The sequence below is a fragment of the Parasteatoda tepidariorum genome, chromosome 3, assembly GCF_982258835.1.
Source record: "Parasteatoda tepidariorum strain Cologne lab strain chromosome 3, Ptep-v5.0, whole genome shotgun sequence".
Classification (NCBI taxonomy): Eukaryota; Metazoa; Arthropoda; class Arachnida; order Araneae; family Theridiidae; genus Parasteatoda; species Parasteatoda tepidariorum.
Genome location: NC_141757.1, coordinates 87,814,108 through 87,834,771, shown reverse-complemented (window position 1 = coordinate 87,834,771; position 20,664 = coordinate 87,814,108).

The window sequence follows — 20,664 nt, the reverse complement described above, 5'->3', positions numbered from 1 at the left end:
TTTGCCTGCTTTTTCTTCAAAAAATCATTGGTAGAAATCAAACAACATTTGTCAAAAGTACAAAAATTGCTTTCAATAATTGAAAAGATATTAATTTTAGCACTGTTGTAGTTTTTCATAAAGCAATAACTATTATTTTAGTAATCCTGAAAAAAATGCTTAATTTTTACAAATAATCCCATCTTTTATTTTCCTTTTCTCTTAAAATATTTTTTCAAAAAAAATGCATTCACTTAATATAGTCAAGAGCTAAATGCAGAAATATATTATAGACGTGGTAGCTATAGTCAAATATTTGTATACCAATGACTTTTTTTTCCTATTTACCAGAAAATTATTTTTTCGTTTTTGCATTTCTTGAAATTTTAAAAATAATTATGTAAATAGTAAGCTAATATTATTCTTTATCTATCAAGCTTTATGATCTTTTACAGTCGGTATAACATACAGCATACACACATCTTCGACTTTCAAAAGCGTTTACAATAAATAAATAAATAAATAAATAAATAGATAAATAAATAAACAAATTTAAGAAAAACGGTATTTTTTGATTTTATAACACCAATACCGCACACACTATTTTTTTATAAACAAATACTTTACTTTTTGACGTAGGATTTATTATTATTAGGTATTTTCTTTGCGTAAAAATATGTTTTTGTGCAAAATTTTAGGATGAAGCTGAAAAGCTAGCATAACAGTGGAAAAACCAAGTGAGAAGGAGGAAAGACTGAAAAAACTAATCATAAAAACAACTGGACTCAGTTCAACACCTCCTAGAGGAGTGCTGACCTTCATGTGGATCACTTTAGTAGTCCTGTAAGAACGAGGAAAATAAGAAAGATGTCACACCTTTGGACTACTTAACTGCGCAGCAAAGAAAAAATAAGAAAGATGTCATAACTTTCGGACTATTAAGGGATCTGGTATCTCGTTTATTGAAAGCCTTAGGAGGTGCTGGTCAAGTACGATACAGCAAACGTATGTATATGCCGCGTGACTTAGGGTATAAATCATGTACACGTAGAATTTACATTGAAATTATAGCACAATATACTAGCTTGAACGATATCAAGTTATTACCTCAGCATGATATGTCCATCAAAGAATTTTGTAGACTACATCTGGATGTCTACATACGAGGTCAAATAATTGGGAAGTTGGAGGAAAGTCGAAGTGAGACTAGTGTGGCTTCTAAGTTTGGGGATCACCCACAGCATCTTCCCACTTAGCTCAGAGCGTATTCTAAGTGACAGGAGCTGCTGTTTCAATATGAGTAGTAGTCGTCCATTTTTAGCCACGTTGAGGCTGGATGATATATTGCCTTACAGATGTGAAGGAACAGGCATAAGATACCTGGAAAAATCACAAGTTACATGTAACAGTCTGCTGCGGAAAACGATACCCTGTTATATCGTGACCAGGAGACTGTGCCAGTCTGTAAGTGATGTCAGTACAGGGTGCGGTATTAACGTCTTATCACATGCTTATCAGAGACGGCTTTTTCTGTAATGCTCGAAGCACCAGAACTGGAGAAATGATGAGTGCACTTTGCAGATCGAAGCCGATTTAATCTGACTACCTATAAAGGACGCGTGCTCATACATAGATTGAGTTGGGGTGCATGCAATAACCTCTTCAACCCGAAGGGGGAAATGTGCTCTGAATTGGTGTATTAAAGAGCTTGGTTATCATAATAACCTCTAATCTTCCAAGATGATTCAATCAATGACTCAAGCTTTTGTACCGAGGCCCTCCTTCCAGGCGTATATTTTTCAGAGGTTTTGTATTTTCCCTCATAGATGACGAGGCTACATCTCAATGCTCAGTAGTGGCACTGAACTTTTTGCAAGTTAATATCTTCAACGTATCTATCAGACAACGATTTCTTTGTATTAACACTATTTAAGAAGCTTGGGCTATTGTAGAAAAGTGCTTCGTATGTAAAGTCACTAGCAATGATTTCAAACCTTTGAATGTGCTTCAATAAAATGGGAAATAGCTACTTTTTTCTTCTCAGCATGATTAGATTGTATAAATCCTGCATAACAGTCAGAGGTGATCATATCTTTTATTTGAGTTTCGATTTTCTCTGCCAGTCCTTTATCACACATATGATAAGGTCCTCTGTCCAATTATGCTGGGAGTTAAGTTTATAATAAAATTCCTTTTTAACCTTTCAACCGAATTTTGGTAATTTCTGTCCCTTTTACCCATGTTCTCATATCTTGGAGGTGGAGGGGTATTATTTGTGTCAAATTAGAGAATTTTTGAAGAAGATTTCTCTGTAAAAGCCGTGTCATCCTTAAACTTCGCACGTCCGTATATTATATAATTATTCATTTCCTTGGTATTGCCTATGTAGGTTAAATCCTGTGCTCAACATATTTGATTACAATGTTTTATACGTTATTTAAAAAAGCTTTGAAACCAATGTATTCGGTAGATTTTTGATTATTTTTCACACTCATTTTGGAACTTCTCATTTGAATTCTAAATTTGTTATTTTTGTTTAGCATGAACAAGGAATTTTAAATTTATAAAATTTACTAATTTGCCTTTGAAATTGAGTCAAGTTTAAAAATTTATGCAAATATGTGAAAATTGTTCAATTTGTGGTAATTAATCTTTACTTTGTATTAAGGATGTAAACACCAAATTATGAAATTTCTGACATTTAAACCCTAAAAGAGTAGAATGTTTACTTTCCAATTAAGCATAATTAAAACATACAGTACGTTAAAAACGCTCTGCTTTTTTATTTATTTTTGACTGCATCTTACAAAAACATTATTTCTCTTTAAACTTTTCAGCCCATTTTTCCAACAATAACTGTAAATTTTTTTTGCAAGCATAGATCAAGCAAAAGTAAATAAATGTCATAATGACATAATTAAAAAAAATCGAACGTTTGACACAAAAATTATTTTCTAGATATCATTATTGAATTTATTTATAAAGCATGCCATTTACTAAAATCTTTATTTCACATTACATTTTACTACTTTAAGAAAAATATTTAACCACATCTATAAGAAATAATAATCATATCATTAATTTTAATACGTCAAGTACTTTACTGAATGCTTCACAAAAATTTTCATATTTAATATTCCAATATTAAATAGAAAAATATGTAAAAGGGATGCAGTTTTCTGATAAAAAAAATGAGCATTTTAAATAATTGTTGTCCATGTTTTAGGTCATTTGTCCTTTTTAGACAATAACATTTATTGGTAAATGAGTGAGTACAGACTGCATTATTTAAGTCGACTTAAGACCTAGTCATCAAATATAGACCAATCAATATTTTTGCCTTTTTTAGATTTTTTTTCAATAAAAGTGTTAAAGTTCCAATATTTAATAGTGAGGAAGTTTTGAAGAATTTCGCTTTATTTCATGAGTTTTACTCGTAAGTATTCTTCTCAAAAATGTTCTTTGAAGTCCGACAATCCAATCTAAAAAGTTTGGTTTAACATTTATTAAATTTACGATAGAAAAGTATTTCACAAAAAATGGATTATAGAACTAAATTTGAAAGAAAAAAGGTACTATATTTGTTCCAAATTTTTGAATTTTTTTTCTGTGCCGGAATTCATAGTTAAAAATATCACCTTTACCACTTAATTGCCGATTACTAGGAAAGCAGTTATTTGGAATGAGTTTTTCCTTCAATATTGCGCACGCCAAAAACATTTGATAAATAAAAAAAGTTAAACAATATACTTTATTATCTGGTATTTCATACTTTTATGAGTTGTTGTTATGAAAGACTATTGACGCAGCTAAAGAAAGGGAGTGAATCGGTGTGCAAGTGAATCAGTGATTTCATAAATCTGTGTGCAATTAAAACAGTGATTCCATGAATCGGTTTATTATTGAATGAGTGAATAATTTTGTTAATTTTAAAAAAAAGGGTTTCCAAATCTATAATTTGTTTGCTGTTTGGTGGTACTTAAATATTTATTTACTTCATTAATATATAATTATATAATGAGAATGAATTAAATAATTTTATGTATGAATATGAATGTATGAATAATCTATATATATATATATATATATATATATATATATATATATATATATATATATATATATATATATATATATATATATATATATATATATATATATATATATATATATATATATATATATATATATATATATATATATATATATATATATATATATATATATTGCACTCTCTTAAAATGAATGAGTTATTTCCCCTACTCAAAAAAGTTAAACTCAACTTGTTAGTTAAGTTGAGCTAAATTTTTTTAACTCAACTTGAGTGAAATACATTCTTATTTGAGCGAAATTCTTGCTTTACGTTTACTCAAACTTGAGTGGTATTTATTAAGCAATATTTGAGTGCTTTTAGCTCAAACTTGAGTGATTTATTTATTATTTAATTGCGTGCGAGCGATACCTTTTTGCTTTTATTTTCAAAATACTTTTATTTTGAATGTGTTATATACACATTCCATTTAAATTAGCTTTTTTTAATAAAATACTATTCATCTATTATATATAATTCTCTTACGTGGCTCCCAAATTTTGACTGTATTTCTTTTCCGCCGGTGGCAACGTTTGCTTTGTTTTGAAAACACCAAAGCATTCTGCCTTTTAATGATGTGTTTCTGATCTAAAATATATAATTCTCTTACGTGGCTCCCAAATTTTGGCTGAAGTACTTTGTATAACTAAATAAGATTCTTTTCACAACAGTTAAATATTTTTTTTCTTTTCTTCATTCATAGAGAAAACAGTCGGCAAAGAATTCTGTTAGGTTAAAAAACATTTCGCTAAAAAAATAACGAACTCTAAAAGAAATAAAAATAAACAACTTAAAAAATAAAAATGCTGTTGCCAGCCATAGAATTTTTTGAAAGTTTACTTAGCAACATAAATCAAAATGACATAGAAGCGCAATTAGATCAAAATTATGATACCTGAGAGCTTGACGTAACAAATCCTTCAATTCTAAAAGTGTTGTATCGCCAAATGCCCAAATTAACAATTGTGTTCTTACAGAAATTCTATAAAAAGTTTTAAATAAACAACCTACTTCCGCAACTGCTTTTTGAAGAACTAGGCTCATTGATTAAAAATATTGTTTTAATTTTACAGTTCTAACTTTACTTCTACTTTCATTATTGCTATGACCCTCTTTCATTACATTTTTCAACTTCATGCTAAATTTGAGGACTTTAAGTTGTTTTGTGGTTGAATACTGACATTTAGAAATGCGTACATAAAAAAATAATATTTAGAGGTTAAGAGTTGCCTCAGAAAAATTTGAATTGTTGACACTGAATTTAACAATGGAAACAATCGTTTTTGTGAAAAATTTAATTGTATTGTTGACATCAAAACTGAAAATATTGTGCTTCAACTTAACAATACTACCTTAATTTATACTTTAGAATTGCCTCGGATAACTTTTTCTATGACTATACTCATTTTCTTACTCTTTTCTTTAATTTTTATGCATTTTATTTTTTTGTGATAAAATAAAAAACTTACAGTTGTTCTGCTTCTGAACACTGATGAAAATACAAAATGATGGGCTTCATCAACAAACAAAAATATATACATTTATTTTACAAATTCCATATTATTAAGGTGGCGCCCTTCAGAGAATTAAAAATACAAAATTATCTTCACCAAAGCCGATGCTTTACATCCGGCGTTTAGTGGCGGACTACTATTTCATATTGTTTCACAACACATGGCCTTAGCCCTCTGGTGGGAAAGACTTCAAAATAAAACTTACAACAGTTACTTTTCTCAACAACTAAAATTTAGAATAGTGTGATTAAGAAAAATACGTGAACTGTTTGCAATTTCAAATTAATATTGAAATGTACAGGTTTAGAATTTTCTACAGTGAAAAGTTTTCGGAACTTCAGTATTCAAAAAAGTATGCAAAAACTAGACGTTAAGAACGTATCCAATGAGCGAGCATTGGATTGCGAAGTAATCCGAAATGAACTGTGAAAGCAGTTCCGGGGGTTGGTGAGCGCCAGCGATCAGGGGGCGAAGCCTCCTAGTTTAATATATTTGTCAAAAAAATTTATTAAAATTGAAAGTGTTAAATGTGGATGATTATGGAATATTAAAAAAAATCTGATTCCATGATAGAATCTTTGTCAAAGCATGTGGGAATATATTATATCTGATAAGAGTTTTAGAATTTTTTCAGAATTCATGTTAAAGTTTCAACATTTTATTTTAATATAATAAATTTATATCCAGGTTTTAGTTTTTTTAATATGTATAATTTTGGTACAAAACATTTCTGGATAATTAATTTCATATCATTCTATACTTCTTTTTATAAAAGATATTTACGAAATTATTGTTCATACAGTCTATAATTGCTGTTATTTAAATTGCTTTCTATTAATAAAGTTGACTGTCTTTAATTTATGAAAGTTCACATTTGCAACATCCATTGATTCAAATCAGAATCTTTAGATGTTCAATGCATTTTATTATAAATATATCATTCAAAGAAAAAGTGGAAAATATTATATTTAAAAAAATTAAGCAGTATTTTGAATTTTTCTGTTTTTATCCTGTCTTTAGCTTTTATTTAATTGGAATTCAGAATTAATACTATCTTCGTACTTCATAAAGTATTTATCACATTATACAAACTATTTTTCCTTTGTTGATAGCATAAAAGTTCTTACCACTTTTCTTCAAGGTCAATTTTCGAGGCAAAATTTAAAATGCAGAATTAATATTTAATTAAAAGTACAATGATAATTAAAGTATTTGAAAGTGCAAATAAACTAGAATTTTACAATAGTTATAGATTAATAGTAAAAAAATAGGAGCGGAATTAAAAATAATATTTATTATGAGATATAGTTCAATTTGAATTTATATACGTCCCAGATGAAGATAAACTGTAGTTTTTCTACAGAACTGAAGTAATTTCGTAGTTTTTCCAGAGTTAACTGAAAATTTTCTGTAGTGCAATCTTAACTGTAAAAACACTACAGTTATTTTGCAGCTAATGCGAAGTAATTTCTCAGTAATTTATTTCGAAGAAACTTTTAGCTATTCTGTGCAAAACTACTGTAGTTTAAGTGAGGTCACTGTAGTATGGTATACTACATATTAAATAAAATCAATTGTTAATTTTAATTTAATTATCTAATTTCATTATCTAATCATTGTTAATTCTAATTTAATTATCTAATCATCTTAATTTATGTAATCATCATCATTCATCTAATTTAATAATCATTTGTTAATTGTTATTTTGTTAATAATGTATTAAACGCTTAAATAATTGTAACTGTTAAATTTGTGATAAACTTTTAATTGTATGTTTTTTAATTTCTTCTTTTTACACTTGTAATTAATGTTATTTAGTTATCAGTATTCAATAATTCTTTGCAATATATTTCATGTAATATTTAAGTTTTAAGCCTCAATTTGTTTTGTAACCTTGGGAAAGTAATCTTTCTCTGCATGTATGTTCTTCCTTTAAAAGAAGATTCCTCCTTTTGTTACTTGCTGACAGCAAGATGTATATCCAGTCAGCAAACCCCTATTGTTGGATGGAGAAGGAATGTCAGCAAGTCCTCTTTCCCACGTTTCGGCTTGCATCAATTGCAAAGCGCCCCTTTTGATCTTATGATGGCGCCAAGAATGTTCCAGAACATTCCACAAAATTCTTTACCAGGTGTATCACCACTTTAGACAACCCCGCTTCATGTTTGGCATGGAGCTTAACAATTAATTTCGCCAGTTGGCCAATATTTGCAGCTCTGTGATTTGCCCCTCTGATCCTTCTCCAGCCAACCAAATGGTTATTCGCAAAAGTTTAATTTTTTTGGCGAGAGTTTTCTCCCCTATCTTCATAATGAAGAAATAGTCAGTAGCAGTTGTTTTTCTCTCAATTGTAGTTTTGTTTAGTTTTTGCGGCTTAGGCCGAGATTTCTGGTGTTGGCATGTTTGCCAAGCATTTTTACCTGTTTTTAAATGTTATTTTACAAATAAACTATGATTTTCTGCATCATTAACTATGAGTCTGGTGAGTAATTTTACGGTATAAGTTGTTTTCTCTTCCTTTTTTTTTTCAGCATGCTCCTTTGTTGCGCTTACCTTAATGTTTGCACCCACTTCCACTGTTCACCACTTATACTTTTTCGGCCTTTACATAATTAGTATCTAAATTTTATTAAATCTTAATTTGACTTAATGTTAGTCACCCCCCTTTTTGATTTAGCCACACCACATAATATTTGGTGCCGCGTTTGCAACAGTTGACATGCTGAAAACTCAATGATGCACCTCTTTTCATTCGATCATTGTACTTATGTTTATTTTATATTTATTTTAAATGTTTTTATTTGAGATGCATCATTGGTGAAAAGGAAATTTTTGAATAGTTTAGATTATGTCTCCATTTTTTTATGTTTTAAGTGTGCACTTTTATGATGGTGTTTTTTTATTTTTTATTTCATGTTTTTCATAAATTTATTTTAGGGGTAGATAATTGAATTTTTTTATCTAAGCATTTTTTTAATTTTTGGTATTTGAATATTTTAATTATGCCAAGGACTAGGCAAGCAGACCCTCAGAGTGAGGTTATTCCAACTTCAAGAGAATATCACTTTAATATTGACCCATTTTATGGGGATCCCAGTACTTTAAACTGGTTTTTGTCCCAAGTAAGGGAACTTAAGGCACTTAACAAATGGAATAATCAGGCAGCCCTTATTTTCCTTAAGTCCAAATTAAAAGGTTCTGCACTTACCTTTTTTGCAACTTCTCCTAGTTGCCTAAGCCTCAATTCTTTTGAGGAAGCAGTAAAAATCCTTCAAAATTTCTTTTGTGCAACAAAAAATGAGGCCTCAGCTATTGCTGAATTTAATGATCTAAACATGTTTCATAATGAAACGATAAGAAATTTTGCCCATAGACTTGAGTCAGCAGCCCATCAGGCATATGCTTTTATTAATGATGCAGCTGCATTAAACAAAATTAAGTCAATTCAATTCTTAAATGCTATATCTCCTAGCATAAAGACTCAACTAGCCTTTGAGGATCCTTCAGATTTCATGGCAATTGTAAACAAGGCAGAAATAATATCTTCCTGCTCTGCACCACATACAAATGCTGCAGTTAATTTTGTTAATAAAACCCAAAATATGGACCAATGCTCTGAAATCGAAATGCTGAAGGATCAAATTAAACAATTAACTACTATTGTTCAAGAGGCAGTCAATTTATGTCCTTTATGTAAATCTCCTGACCATTGTCTAAAAAATTGTCCTCAATTCACAACATCAACATCTAATGTGAGGAGAACCGAAAATAACAACCCAAGACAACAAATTGTATGTCATTTTTGTGGGAGAAATGGTCATATTATGGCTCGATGTTACCAATATTTGAACTTGCAGGGTTCTAGACAAAATCCTAATCGAAGTAGTGGTTCAAATAATAACCGAAGACCACAAAATCAAGGTCGTCCCAATTTAAACTAGTGTCGGGACCACATTGTAGACAAACTGTGGTCCCTTTTCAAACTAAACGAACCCCTGTTTCTGATCAGTCTGATCAACCTTCTGAGTATTTAAATCACACTATGGGTGATGGTAAAACAAAAATATCTGACTTCTTAAATCCAATGTCTAATGAGACAACCTTGTTTAATTTATTTAGTGAAAACAAATGTAATTTGCCACTTATTAATATAATGTTTGGTGATAAAAAGTTCACATTTTTAATTGATTCTGGTGCTTCTATTTCATTAATGCCTAAAGATATTTTTGACCAAATTAAATTAGTAACTAAAGTTAAATATTTATCTAGAAACGTAAAAATTTCTACATTAAACTCTGAACTTAATTTCTTATCGTGTGCTCAAATTTCTTTTAAAATCAGTAATAGTCAGTTTAAGCATCATTTTTTTGTATCTAAATTTAATACTTCTCATTTTCAAGGTATCATTGGATATGATATAATATCCAAATATAACATAATTATAGATTCTAAGAATAATGAATTGATTTTTGACTCTTTTAAATTACCTTTTGCCTTACCTTTGTCTGAACAGAAAAATGTTCAAAATATAATATCACATGTTCATTTAACTAATAAGGTTGTTATTGATCCTAATGAAAGTGTTTTCATCAATGTCTGTACTGATAATGACAAATTTTTAAATAATGACATTTTGTTTACTCCCCTTATTAATCATAATGATTTATTGATGCATCCAAGTGTTCATAATTTAACCCAAAGTTCATTTCATGTATTAATATATAACAAAAGTGCATCACCAATTCATTTAAATAAGTCTTGCAAAATTGGATCAATTTCTAGTGATTTTGATGTTAAAAATAATCTTGATAACCAAATTGTCAATAATGAGTATGTAAATTTGATTCAAGCTTCACCTGAAATGCTTGAAAGACGAAAATTAGAGTTGTCTATTAATGATTTTTACCTTGATAATTTAAATGAATCTCAAAAACATGTTATTGCTGATATATTATTAAATAATTATGCTTGTTTTTCAAAATCTGTTGCCACACTTGGCTGTACCGATTTAGTTGAACCTAGTATTAAGTTAAAATCCAATAACCCTATTAAAACCTTACCTTATGATATACCACAAGCTTTACAGGATATTGTAAAAAATGAACTCACTGAGTTAATGAATGCTAATATTATTGAAAGAAATGTTTCTAGCTGGGCTTCGCCCATGGTTTTAGTAAAGAAAAAAGATACTGACTCCTCTAATCAAAACAAATATAGACTTGCTTTAGACTTTAGGTTACTTAATTCCATAATAGAAAATTCAACGTACCCTCTTCCCAAGATTTCGACTCTAATTAACAATATTTCTCAATTTCAATATTATTCAAAAGTAGATTTTAAAAGTGCTTATAATCAAATAATGGTACCTGATGAACTTCAGGAGGTGTTAACATTTACTACACCTTTTGGTACATATTCTAACAAACGACTACCTTTTAGTCTCAAAACTAGTGCCAGTACCTTTCAAGCTTTCGTTGACAAAATTATTGATGAGTTAAAAGCACATGGTATTGAGCATATTTATGCCTACCAAGATGATTTTATCATCTGTGCCAATGAATTTGATGACATGATGGGTAAAGTTAAAGCTGTGTTAAACATTTTAAGTAAATATAATGTAACTCTTACTCCCTCTAAATGTAGATTTTTTGAACAAGAAATAGATTATTTAGGTTTTCGTATTGCCAAAAACATAATTTCACCTGTTGAATTTAATATTGCTAAAATCACTAATTTTGCTGCTCCAAAAACAGTAAAACAAGTTAAACGATTTCTAGGTTTATGCGGATTTTATCGCTCATTGATACCCAACTTTGCAGAATTAACTGGTGTTTTAACTGATCTTACGAAGAAGAATATTTCATTTAAATGGACCCAACAGCATCAAGATGCATTTAAATCCTTACAGGATATTTTTTTTAACAAGCCGTTTGTCAAATTACCTGACTTTTCTAAGAAATTCTTTTTAAACACTGATGCAAGTAAAATGGCAGTTTCTGCTGTGTTATTACAAGAATATGAGGATGGTTTTCATCCAGTAGGTTATTTTAGCAAATCATTAAATAAGGGTGAGAAAAATTATCCTGCTATAAAGTTGGAGTTGCTCGCCATTGTTAAGGGTATAACAGCATTCAAGTACTATTTATACAACAAATCATTCACAGTTCTATCTGATTCGAAACCCCTTAAATACTACAAAAAATCTACTTCACCTGCTGACATTATAACGCGTTGGCTTCTTTTATTAAGTGAGTACACTTTTGATTTTAAATATGTACCCGGTTCTTGTAATGTTCTAGCTGACTATTTTAGTCGATGCCAAAATCCTGATTTAAGAGAAGACTGTAATTTTAATGATTTTGATAATACTGAATCCCTAATTGTACCTTTTTCTGATCCTAAAAATAATGAGTTAGTGTGTGTTACTCAAACTGACCCTAAATTTGAAATATCTAATGAAACATTTAAGGACAATCAAACCAAAGATCAAGAACTTAATGATATCATTACTAAATTAAAGGATAATAACTTAAACACTAAATTTATTGATAAATATTTTATATCCCCTGATACTAAGCTACTCATGTTTCATAAAGAATATAATAAGAATGATTATGCTGATTTAATAGTTGTGCCCAAGTCTCTCAGACCTAAGGTTTTGGAAATTACTCATGTATCTCATACAGGTGTCAAGAAAACTTTTGAGTTATTGTCGAAAAGATTTTATTGGAAAGGCTACTATGCTGACACGTTAAACTATGTGTTATCTTGTGATGCATGTATTCGCATCAAGCATTATTCTGTCAAACCAGCCCCCTTAAAAAATGTGTACATACCTACTCGCCCTGGGGATTTTATTAGTATTGATATTGTTGGACCTATTAAAGATACTGGGCATGTGTTAACTGTTATTGATCACTTCAGTAAGTTTACTGTATTATATCATTTAAGGAACTTAACTGCTAATACTATGGTCCAACATTTGTTAAATTATATGTCATTGTTTGGTAGAGTTACCATGATTTTAAGTGATCTTGGAACTCAATTTAATTGTGAAGTGTTTCATACTATAAATTCTGAACTAGGTATTAAGGTAATACATACCACTTCAGGGCACCCTCAACTGAACTCAGTTTCAGAAAGAATAAACACTTCCTTAAAATCCTCATTGATTGCCTTGCGAGAACAAGGAATTTCTATTCAATCTGCCCTCTTAATTCACCAACAAATCTATAATAGTGCTATTCATCCTGCCACAGGATATAGCCCTAACATGCTTCATTTTGGTCGTGAAATGAGTATTTTCTTTGACACATACCAAAATTCTAACAATAAACTTATAAGTTTAGACCAAGCTTCTTATGTTTCTCAGGTTTTAAATGATCTAAATAATTATTATAGTAATGCTTATACTTCTTTAAGGCAGAATCAGACTGATCAAAACAGTAAGTTTGAAAGGAAAGCTAAACTTCGTAAATTCGAAGTAAATGATATTGTATATTTGAAATCCAAAGATTCTTTTAATCCCAAATTCAATGGTCCATACACCATCATTACAAAACATAATGATGTTAATTTTAGTATCCAATTTTTATCTAATCCTAATGCTCCTGTGTTTAAAATTCATGCAAACCGTCTAAGGTTAGCCCCGCATAGAAAAACATCTCTGTGTGCTACCAGTAATAAATTACCTCAACAAAATACTAGATATTTTCTTCGTTCACATGTTTAATTCAAATAACTGTTTGTGTGATTTTGCTAATGTTTTGCTTGCTAACCCCCATAAAATTTTGGGATGTCTCTGCTACGCTGGCGTACATGTGACATCTTATCAGGCCTGACAAGATTTTTTTTGGGAATGTTGTGATCGAAACGTTTGTTTCAGAATCATTAATTAATTAATCACTTTCTTGTTAAATTTTTTATCAACTCAGGGCAATACTTTTTACCTATTTTCTTAGTTTGTTTTCACTCAACTATTCATGTAAACATTTTGTAACTTAAGTGACTTTAATTATTACTTTGGATTTTTTCGAATACAATTAGGTTTTCCTTGTTTATTTTGGAATGTGGTACTATACAAATAACCTTTAATGCAATTTTAATACTGCATTTAATTTTAAGTAATGGGTTTATCCCAATCTTCTATGTGTCATTTTTATATGCATTTTCATGCAACCTTTTTGGAGACATGTTCTAAACCTTGTTGGTCTAACACAAAGTCTAAATTTTTTATTGTACATTATTCTCATTTTTTGTTTATACTTACTTGTCTATAAGTATTGTTTTTATGCATATATCTTTGTTTGAGCTAATATAAATTGTTTTCAATATTTGTATGAACATATGAGTCAGAACTTACTACAACGACACAAACTGTACTGCTCGGCTCTGTCTTCTGGTGCTTCCTTGAACTGTCTTCATCCCTGATGTCTGTACCCCTCATCTGGACTTTTGACAGACTTTATCTGAAAGTGGTCAGTGTATCTGCTACCTTGTACTGTCTTCATCCCTGATGTTGCTATCCCTCATCTGCGATTCTGCCAGTTGTCTTTGCCAGACCTTATCTGGAAGTGGTCAGTGTATCTGCTACCTCGAACTGTCTTCGTCCCTGATGTCTGGACAGACCCCTGCTGGGTATTTCTGATGTGTGTATTGTCTACTATCGGCTCCTGAGGCATGATCCTGCCGTCTTATACTGAGGTAATCTTGGCCTCTTATTTAATGACAATGTTTCTTCGTTCACATAGTCTCATATCGTGCTCCTACTGGTTTCATTGAACTCTGTGTTTTCGTCAAATTAGTGGCAACTCAATGTCGGTGTTTCATAGTTCACCGTGCATCATATATGGTTGACTTCTGGATTCACTGAACTGTGGTATTTCGTCAAATTAATAGCAGCTAAATGGTTGGATGTGTTGTTTGAGATCAAGGTGCACAGCTACAGGAGCAGTACATATTTTTATCTGTCTTACTTGATTAGTTCTTCTTGACATGGACTCCCTCCCAAATTGTGACTTTTCACGAATTTCATTCTCAAGCACTAATACTTTTGCTTTTCAGATGAATTTTGTAAACCTTTTTCCTTTTTTGTGTATATATATATTTTTTTTAGACTTTGTGTTGCCATTATTCATTGAAAACAACTTAACATCTCACCAAGTTTTTTTTTTCTCAGTGTAGTGTATTTGTGTGTTGTCAATTAAGTATTTATTCAAGTTTTTTTTGTTAATTTTTGTTGGATGCAAATTTTTACCTTTTTCCCAGCTTCTGATTTTTGTCTTCCCATTATTGCATTGGATATATTAATTGTTTTGGCATTTGTTTATTTTCAGATCCTGCTGTCCTGAATTTAGTTTTTGTACAAAAAGGCTTCACCTTTTTTTCCGTATCTGGGGGGAATATATGTAGTATGGTATACTACATATTAAATAAAATCAATTGTTAATTTTAATTTAATTATCTAATTTCATTATCTAATCATTGTTAATTCTAATTTAATTATCTAATCATCTTAATTTATGTAATCATCATCATTCATCTAATTTAATAATCATTTGTTAATTGTTATTTTGTTAATAATGTATTAAACGCTTAAATAATTGTAACTGTTAAATTTGTGATAAACTTTTAATTGTATGTTTTTTAATTTCTTCTTTTTACACTTGTAATTAATGTTATTTAGTTATCAGTATTCAATAATTCTTTGCAATATATTTCATGTAATATTTAAGTTTTAAGCCTCAATTTGTTTTGTAACCTTGGGAAAGTAATCTTTCTCTGCATGTATGTTCTTCCTTTAAAAGAAGATTCCTCCTTTTGTTACTTGCTGACAGCAAGATGTATATCCAGTCAGCAAACCCCTATTGTTGGATGGAGAAGGAATGTCAGCAAGTCCTCTTTCCCACGTTTCGGCTTGCATCAATTGCAAAGCGCCCCTTTTGATCTTATGATGGCGCCAAGAATGTTCCAGAACATTCCACAAAATTCTTTACCAGGTGTATCACCACTTTAGACAACCCCGCTTCATGTTTGGCATGGAGCTTAACAATTAATTTCGCCAGTTGGCCAATATTTGCAGCTCTGTGATTTGCCCCTCTGATCCTTCTCCAGCCAACCGAATGGTTATTCGCAAAAGTTTAATTTTTTTGGCGAGAGTTTTCTCCCCTATCTTCATAATGAAGAAATAGTCAGTAGCAGTTGTTTTTCTCTCAATTGTAGTTTTGTTTAGTTTTTGCGGCTTAGGCCGAGATTTCTGGTGTTGGCATGTTTGCCAAGCATTTTTACCTGTTTTTAAATGTTATTTTACAAATAAACTATGATTTTCTGCATCATTAACTATGAGTCTGGTGAGTAATTTTACGGTATAAGTTGTTTTCTCTTCCTTTTTTTTTTCAGCATGCTCCTTTGTTGCGCTTACCTTAATGTTTGCACCCACTTCCACTGTTCACCACTTATACTTTTTCGGCCTTTACATAATTAGTATCTAAATTTTATTAAATCTTAATTTGACTTAATGTTAGTCACCCCCCTTTTTGATTTAGCCACACCACAGTCACTTTAAAATCATAAATTTGGAAAAAACTGAAACTTTAAATCCGTTGTCATTCTGCAGTAAATTTGAAGTAATTATGCAGTCATTGTTTCAGAAGTATACTTTCTGATGAATCTGCAGAAAAACTGCAGTTACTTTGCATTGTTGTAAAATTGAAAGAGTTTGATGTCTTCAATCTTGCTTTCCTGGCTGGTATATTAAATTTTTATAATGTTTTTTTCCTTTCTTTCTTTTTGATTATATATTAATTTCTTACAATTAGGTAATAACGGTACAATTAGGTTGATAACGGAAATAACGTACACTATCTATATTCATAATAGTTAAAATTCATAAAATGCATACTTGATTTAATTGTAATTATTTACAATTCAGAAGCGATACAATTTAATTAGTTTAAAATATGCCTAAAATTAGGTATTTAAAATTTCTGTATTTTAGTAATTCTATTAAAAATGTCGTTTTCATTAATTTTTATTATTTATTTTCTTGTCTTAAGAAAACTATGTTTGAGCAAAGTTTATGGTAAAAACAATATTAAAGTAAAGTCAAGTAGTTAATGTTAATTAGTTAATTTTTTTATTCGAATTCATACTAAGCTAGGATTATTACAGAACAAAAATTATACTTATTTTTTTCTAATCAAAACAAATATATAGTTTGGATTTTACAAAATTTATATCATAAGAGTTTGCAAAATTGAGTTTGAAAAAGGGTATTTAATGCAGATTTTTTAGCTTCAAACGTCTTCTTCAAAAATTTATTAATTTCACTTAGTTTCAGAAAAATTTCTTAAAACAATTTAGGCAATTTAAAACAATATACCTTTTTTATTGCTTGAAAATAAAGCTTTATAAATTAGACGAATAAATTTGTTCGAAAAAAAATAACTCATAGTATTTTCAATTGAACCTAAATTAGCATAATATTTATAAAACTGCTTACTTTAAAAATTCGTTTAGAGCTCCTTACTTTTAAAAATTAAATGACAAAAAGAAAGGAGAATTGAATTAAAAGAAAAATGACAAAACTTAGGGGAAAGAAAAAAAAACTCAAATCTACAGTGGTTAGGAATTTTTCATAAAAAAAACTCTTAAGTAATAATTCATTTAATTGTTGTTTTACCGTATACAATCAAAACAATTGGATAACCATAAAATCTTGCTATTCAAACTGTTAACTCTGAAAAAATTTTTTAACTGTGTTTTCACCTTATTTGATTTAACAAATAAAAACTTTATCCTCGCCAACAAGACCCAGCTCTTGAAAGTAATTAGTTCTTTGTACCTGTCTTGACACAGGACTGTAGCCGAGAGGGTTAATCGGTCAAGCTCACCGCAGACGGGAAGCGAGTGCGAATCTTAGGGTAAACAGTGTCCATATGCTCACAGTGAAAATTTTCACAAGTACTATACTATCTAATTCGGTATTTAAATTCAACGAAAGTTATGATAAAAAAAATTCCTATCTAAGGCTTTCTTTCAAACGGAATTTTTTTAAATAAAAATTATAGTATTTTCTATCGCTTACGATAGATGTCACCACTAAATACAAACATTTTGTATATTAACAGTAAAAATTTTGACTGCAATTTACAAACTGAAATACTGAAAATCGCTCAAACACGAGTTAAAATCACTTAAGTTTGAGTGAAAACGATCCACTCAGGTAATACTGAAAATCACTTAAACTCGAGTGAAAATAACTCAAGTTTGAGTGAAATTTTTTCCCTCAAATTGAGCTATTTCCACATAACTCTTTCACTTGAGTGATTTTAACTCAAGATGAGAAGGCCGGTTTTATCTAGATGAAAGAGTTAAATAGCACTCAAGTTGAGTTATTTTCACTCGTTCATTTTAAGGGAGTGCATTGTATCCACCAGTGGTATGGACTTAGAGTGTCCTGAGTCACATATTAATCTGAAGTTGGTCCTCCTTGCGTATCGATGACAGACTGCATACGTCTGGGAAGACTTTCCATCAGTTTTTGATAGGTGGCCATATGAATTGACTTCCAGGCTTCCATCTCAGCTGAAGTGAGTGCTTACAGTGAGAAGGGTCAATTTGGCCTGGCTACGTAATCTGCGCTCTAATTCATCCCAAATGTGTTCAATGGGATTCAGATCGGAGCTTTGAGATGACCAGTCCAGTTTTTGAACACTGATTTCGTCAAACCAAGTCTGTGCAAGCCTCGTTATGTGAATGGAGCAGTTATCCTGCTGGAAGAGAATTGGACCTTCCCCGAAATATTGCCATGGAGTTGGGAGTGCAGCATTGTCCAGAATGTCCGCATACATCTCAGAGTTCATGCTTACAAAGTGCAGCGGAGGACGAAGACAATTACATCCAAAGATGAACATAGATTTTTTGGAACCCAGATCAAAATTTATTGCAGCCCCCATTTTCAAAGTACAAAAAGTTTTTTTTTTCTTCATATTTTGAAGAATTTTTGATACAAAATCGTAGTTTTTATATAAATATAATAAAATTCTCTGAGATTCGCTTTAAAGAAAACTGATTAACAATCACTAAAGTCTTTGTTAACAATTTCGGTCGGGCCTTCAGCAGTCCTCAGTTCCAGGACAGTTGCCCCTCTTTTTCCCCTTCTTCAGTACGGCATTGACTACATCGCATGCAAACTGCATGCATAATTTTCGTAAATTTCCATATAAAATTGTCAGCTATTTTTTCTCTGAATATCTAGTATTTTTGTATTTCCCATACATTAAACATGTGTACCCAGTTTTGCCAGACTACAGGAGAAAACCGGATGATTTGACTTCTTCCAGAAATTTTTTTTTTTAAAAAGTAGTACGTTAGTGACTTTTTTGGAATGATATATTGTTCTTAACTAAACATGACGAATCTGACAATTTTTAGGTCGAACAGTTTAGCTCCAACAAGTCTTCGCGTGTTTACTACCTGGTATTATCCCATTTTTCCTTATATATGACATTTATATGCTATGAGCTATAGTTTAAAAGATGTTTAATTAAGTTTATTTTTAAACTTAATTAAACATTTTCTACGTTTATTTTTAAACAAACAATTCAGTCTCCCTAAAAATTGCAAACATTAATTTTTAGAAAAACTTACATTTAAATAATAAATTAGTAATATTTTTAATTAATTTATTTTTGTTTTAAAAGTATTTCGTGCTATTGAAAGCACTTTATTAATAATTTTCGTTATTTAATAATTAATTATTATTTTATACAAAATAATTTTATTTTACCTAAGTTGCTTCACATTCAAATTCCTAAATTATATATATTTTATTACTTAATTACATAAAAAATTTAAAACCAATGTCATTTATTTTTAATCAATGTGCGCTTTATTAAGCATCAATAATTTAATTTTCAGCCATCTTTCTTTCAAGTGAAAGCTGCCAAGAAAATTTGTCATGCGTTATGGATTTTTTTTATCTAATTACTTTTTGACGAAGTTTTAAATACCAGAAGAGATTTTGATGTCATTGCAGCAAAACTATCTTACAGTAATTTTTTTTCCTTCAAAAGGTTAAATGACGCTTTTCAGAAGAAATGCTAACATTATATTGCTTACAGTGCTGATAATTAACCTTTAAGAAAAAACATTTTTCTCTTAAAGAGAAATTATTGAATACTTCAGAATTTTATTGTCATTTATCAATCCCTTAAATTTTGAAGTATTATATAGGCGTAGAAAAAATTAAATTGAACAGATATAGAAACTCTTTATTTTTTATTTACGTTGTAAAATACATAAAATTACATGTAATATACATGTTTTTATACATGTTACAATAATTGTAAAATACTTTTTGTATACATAAAAAAAAGAGAACACTTCGCCTATAATCTAAATGGTTCCAGATTCTAAACTAAAATATGCCAATTGATGAAAACAGATGATTAAAGCAGATATTTTAAATTTCGAAATCAGATACAAAAACTCAGGATTAACATGCCCTTGTTTGATTAATACTCTTAAAATAGGGATATCAACAATCTGAAAAATATGGTCCTGGTAGTATAGTCAGGAGAGTAGTGGAAAGTTGGACCTCATCTTGCTAATTTGACTTAATTTTGCGCATTTGCTATATCTTTAATATTATATAACTTTTTGTGAACTTAATTGTAAAACTCGTTTGTATGAAGATAATTTCATTGAAAATGTTTTTTTTCAACTATTAGATTTGTTATTTTTTTATCTAGTTCATCTGACAAAGCAATTTTTGACTCGTAAGGTACAATTTTTTTTCATCCTTTAAACTGCGCAATTTTAGCCGAGAAAATTCAAACTTTGGACTAAATTGACCTCAATATCTTCCGAGTAAGGAAATTTTGTAAAAATTCGTATTTTTAAAATTTTATTTTGCAAGAATTATTCGATAGATTAAGTTGAAATTTCTGATTTTGTCTTCTAAAATTACCTCGTTCAGAATGATATAAGAATATAAAAATTAACAAATAAATTAAGATAATTAATAATTTCAAAAATATAAAAAAAATAATCCAAATTTTCTTTTTCATGAATTTCTCG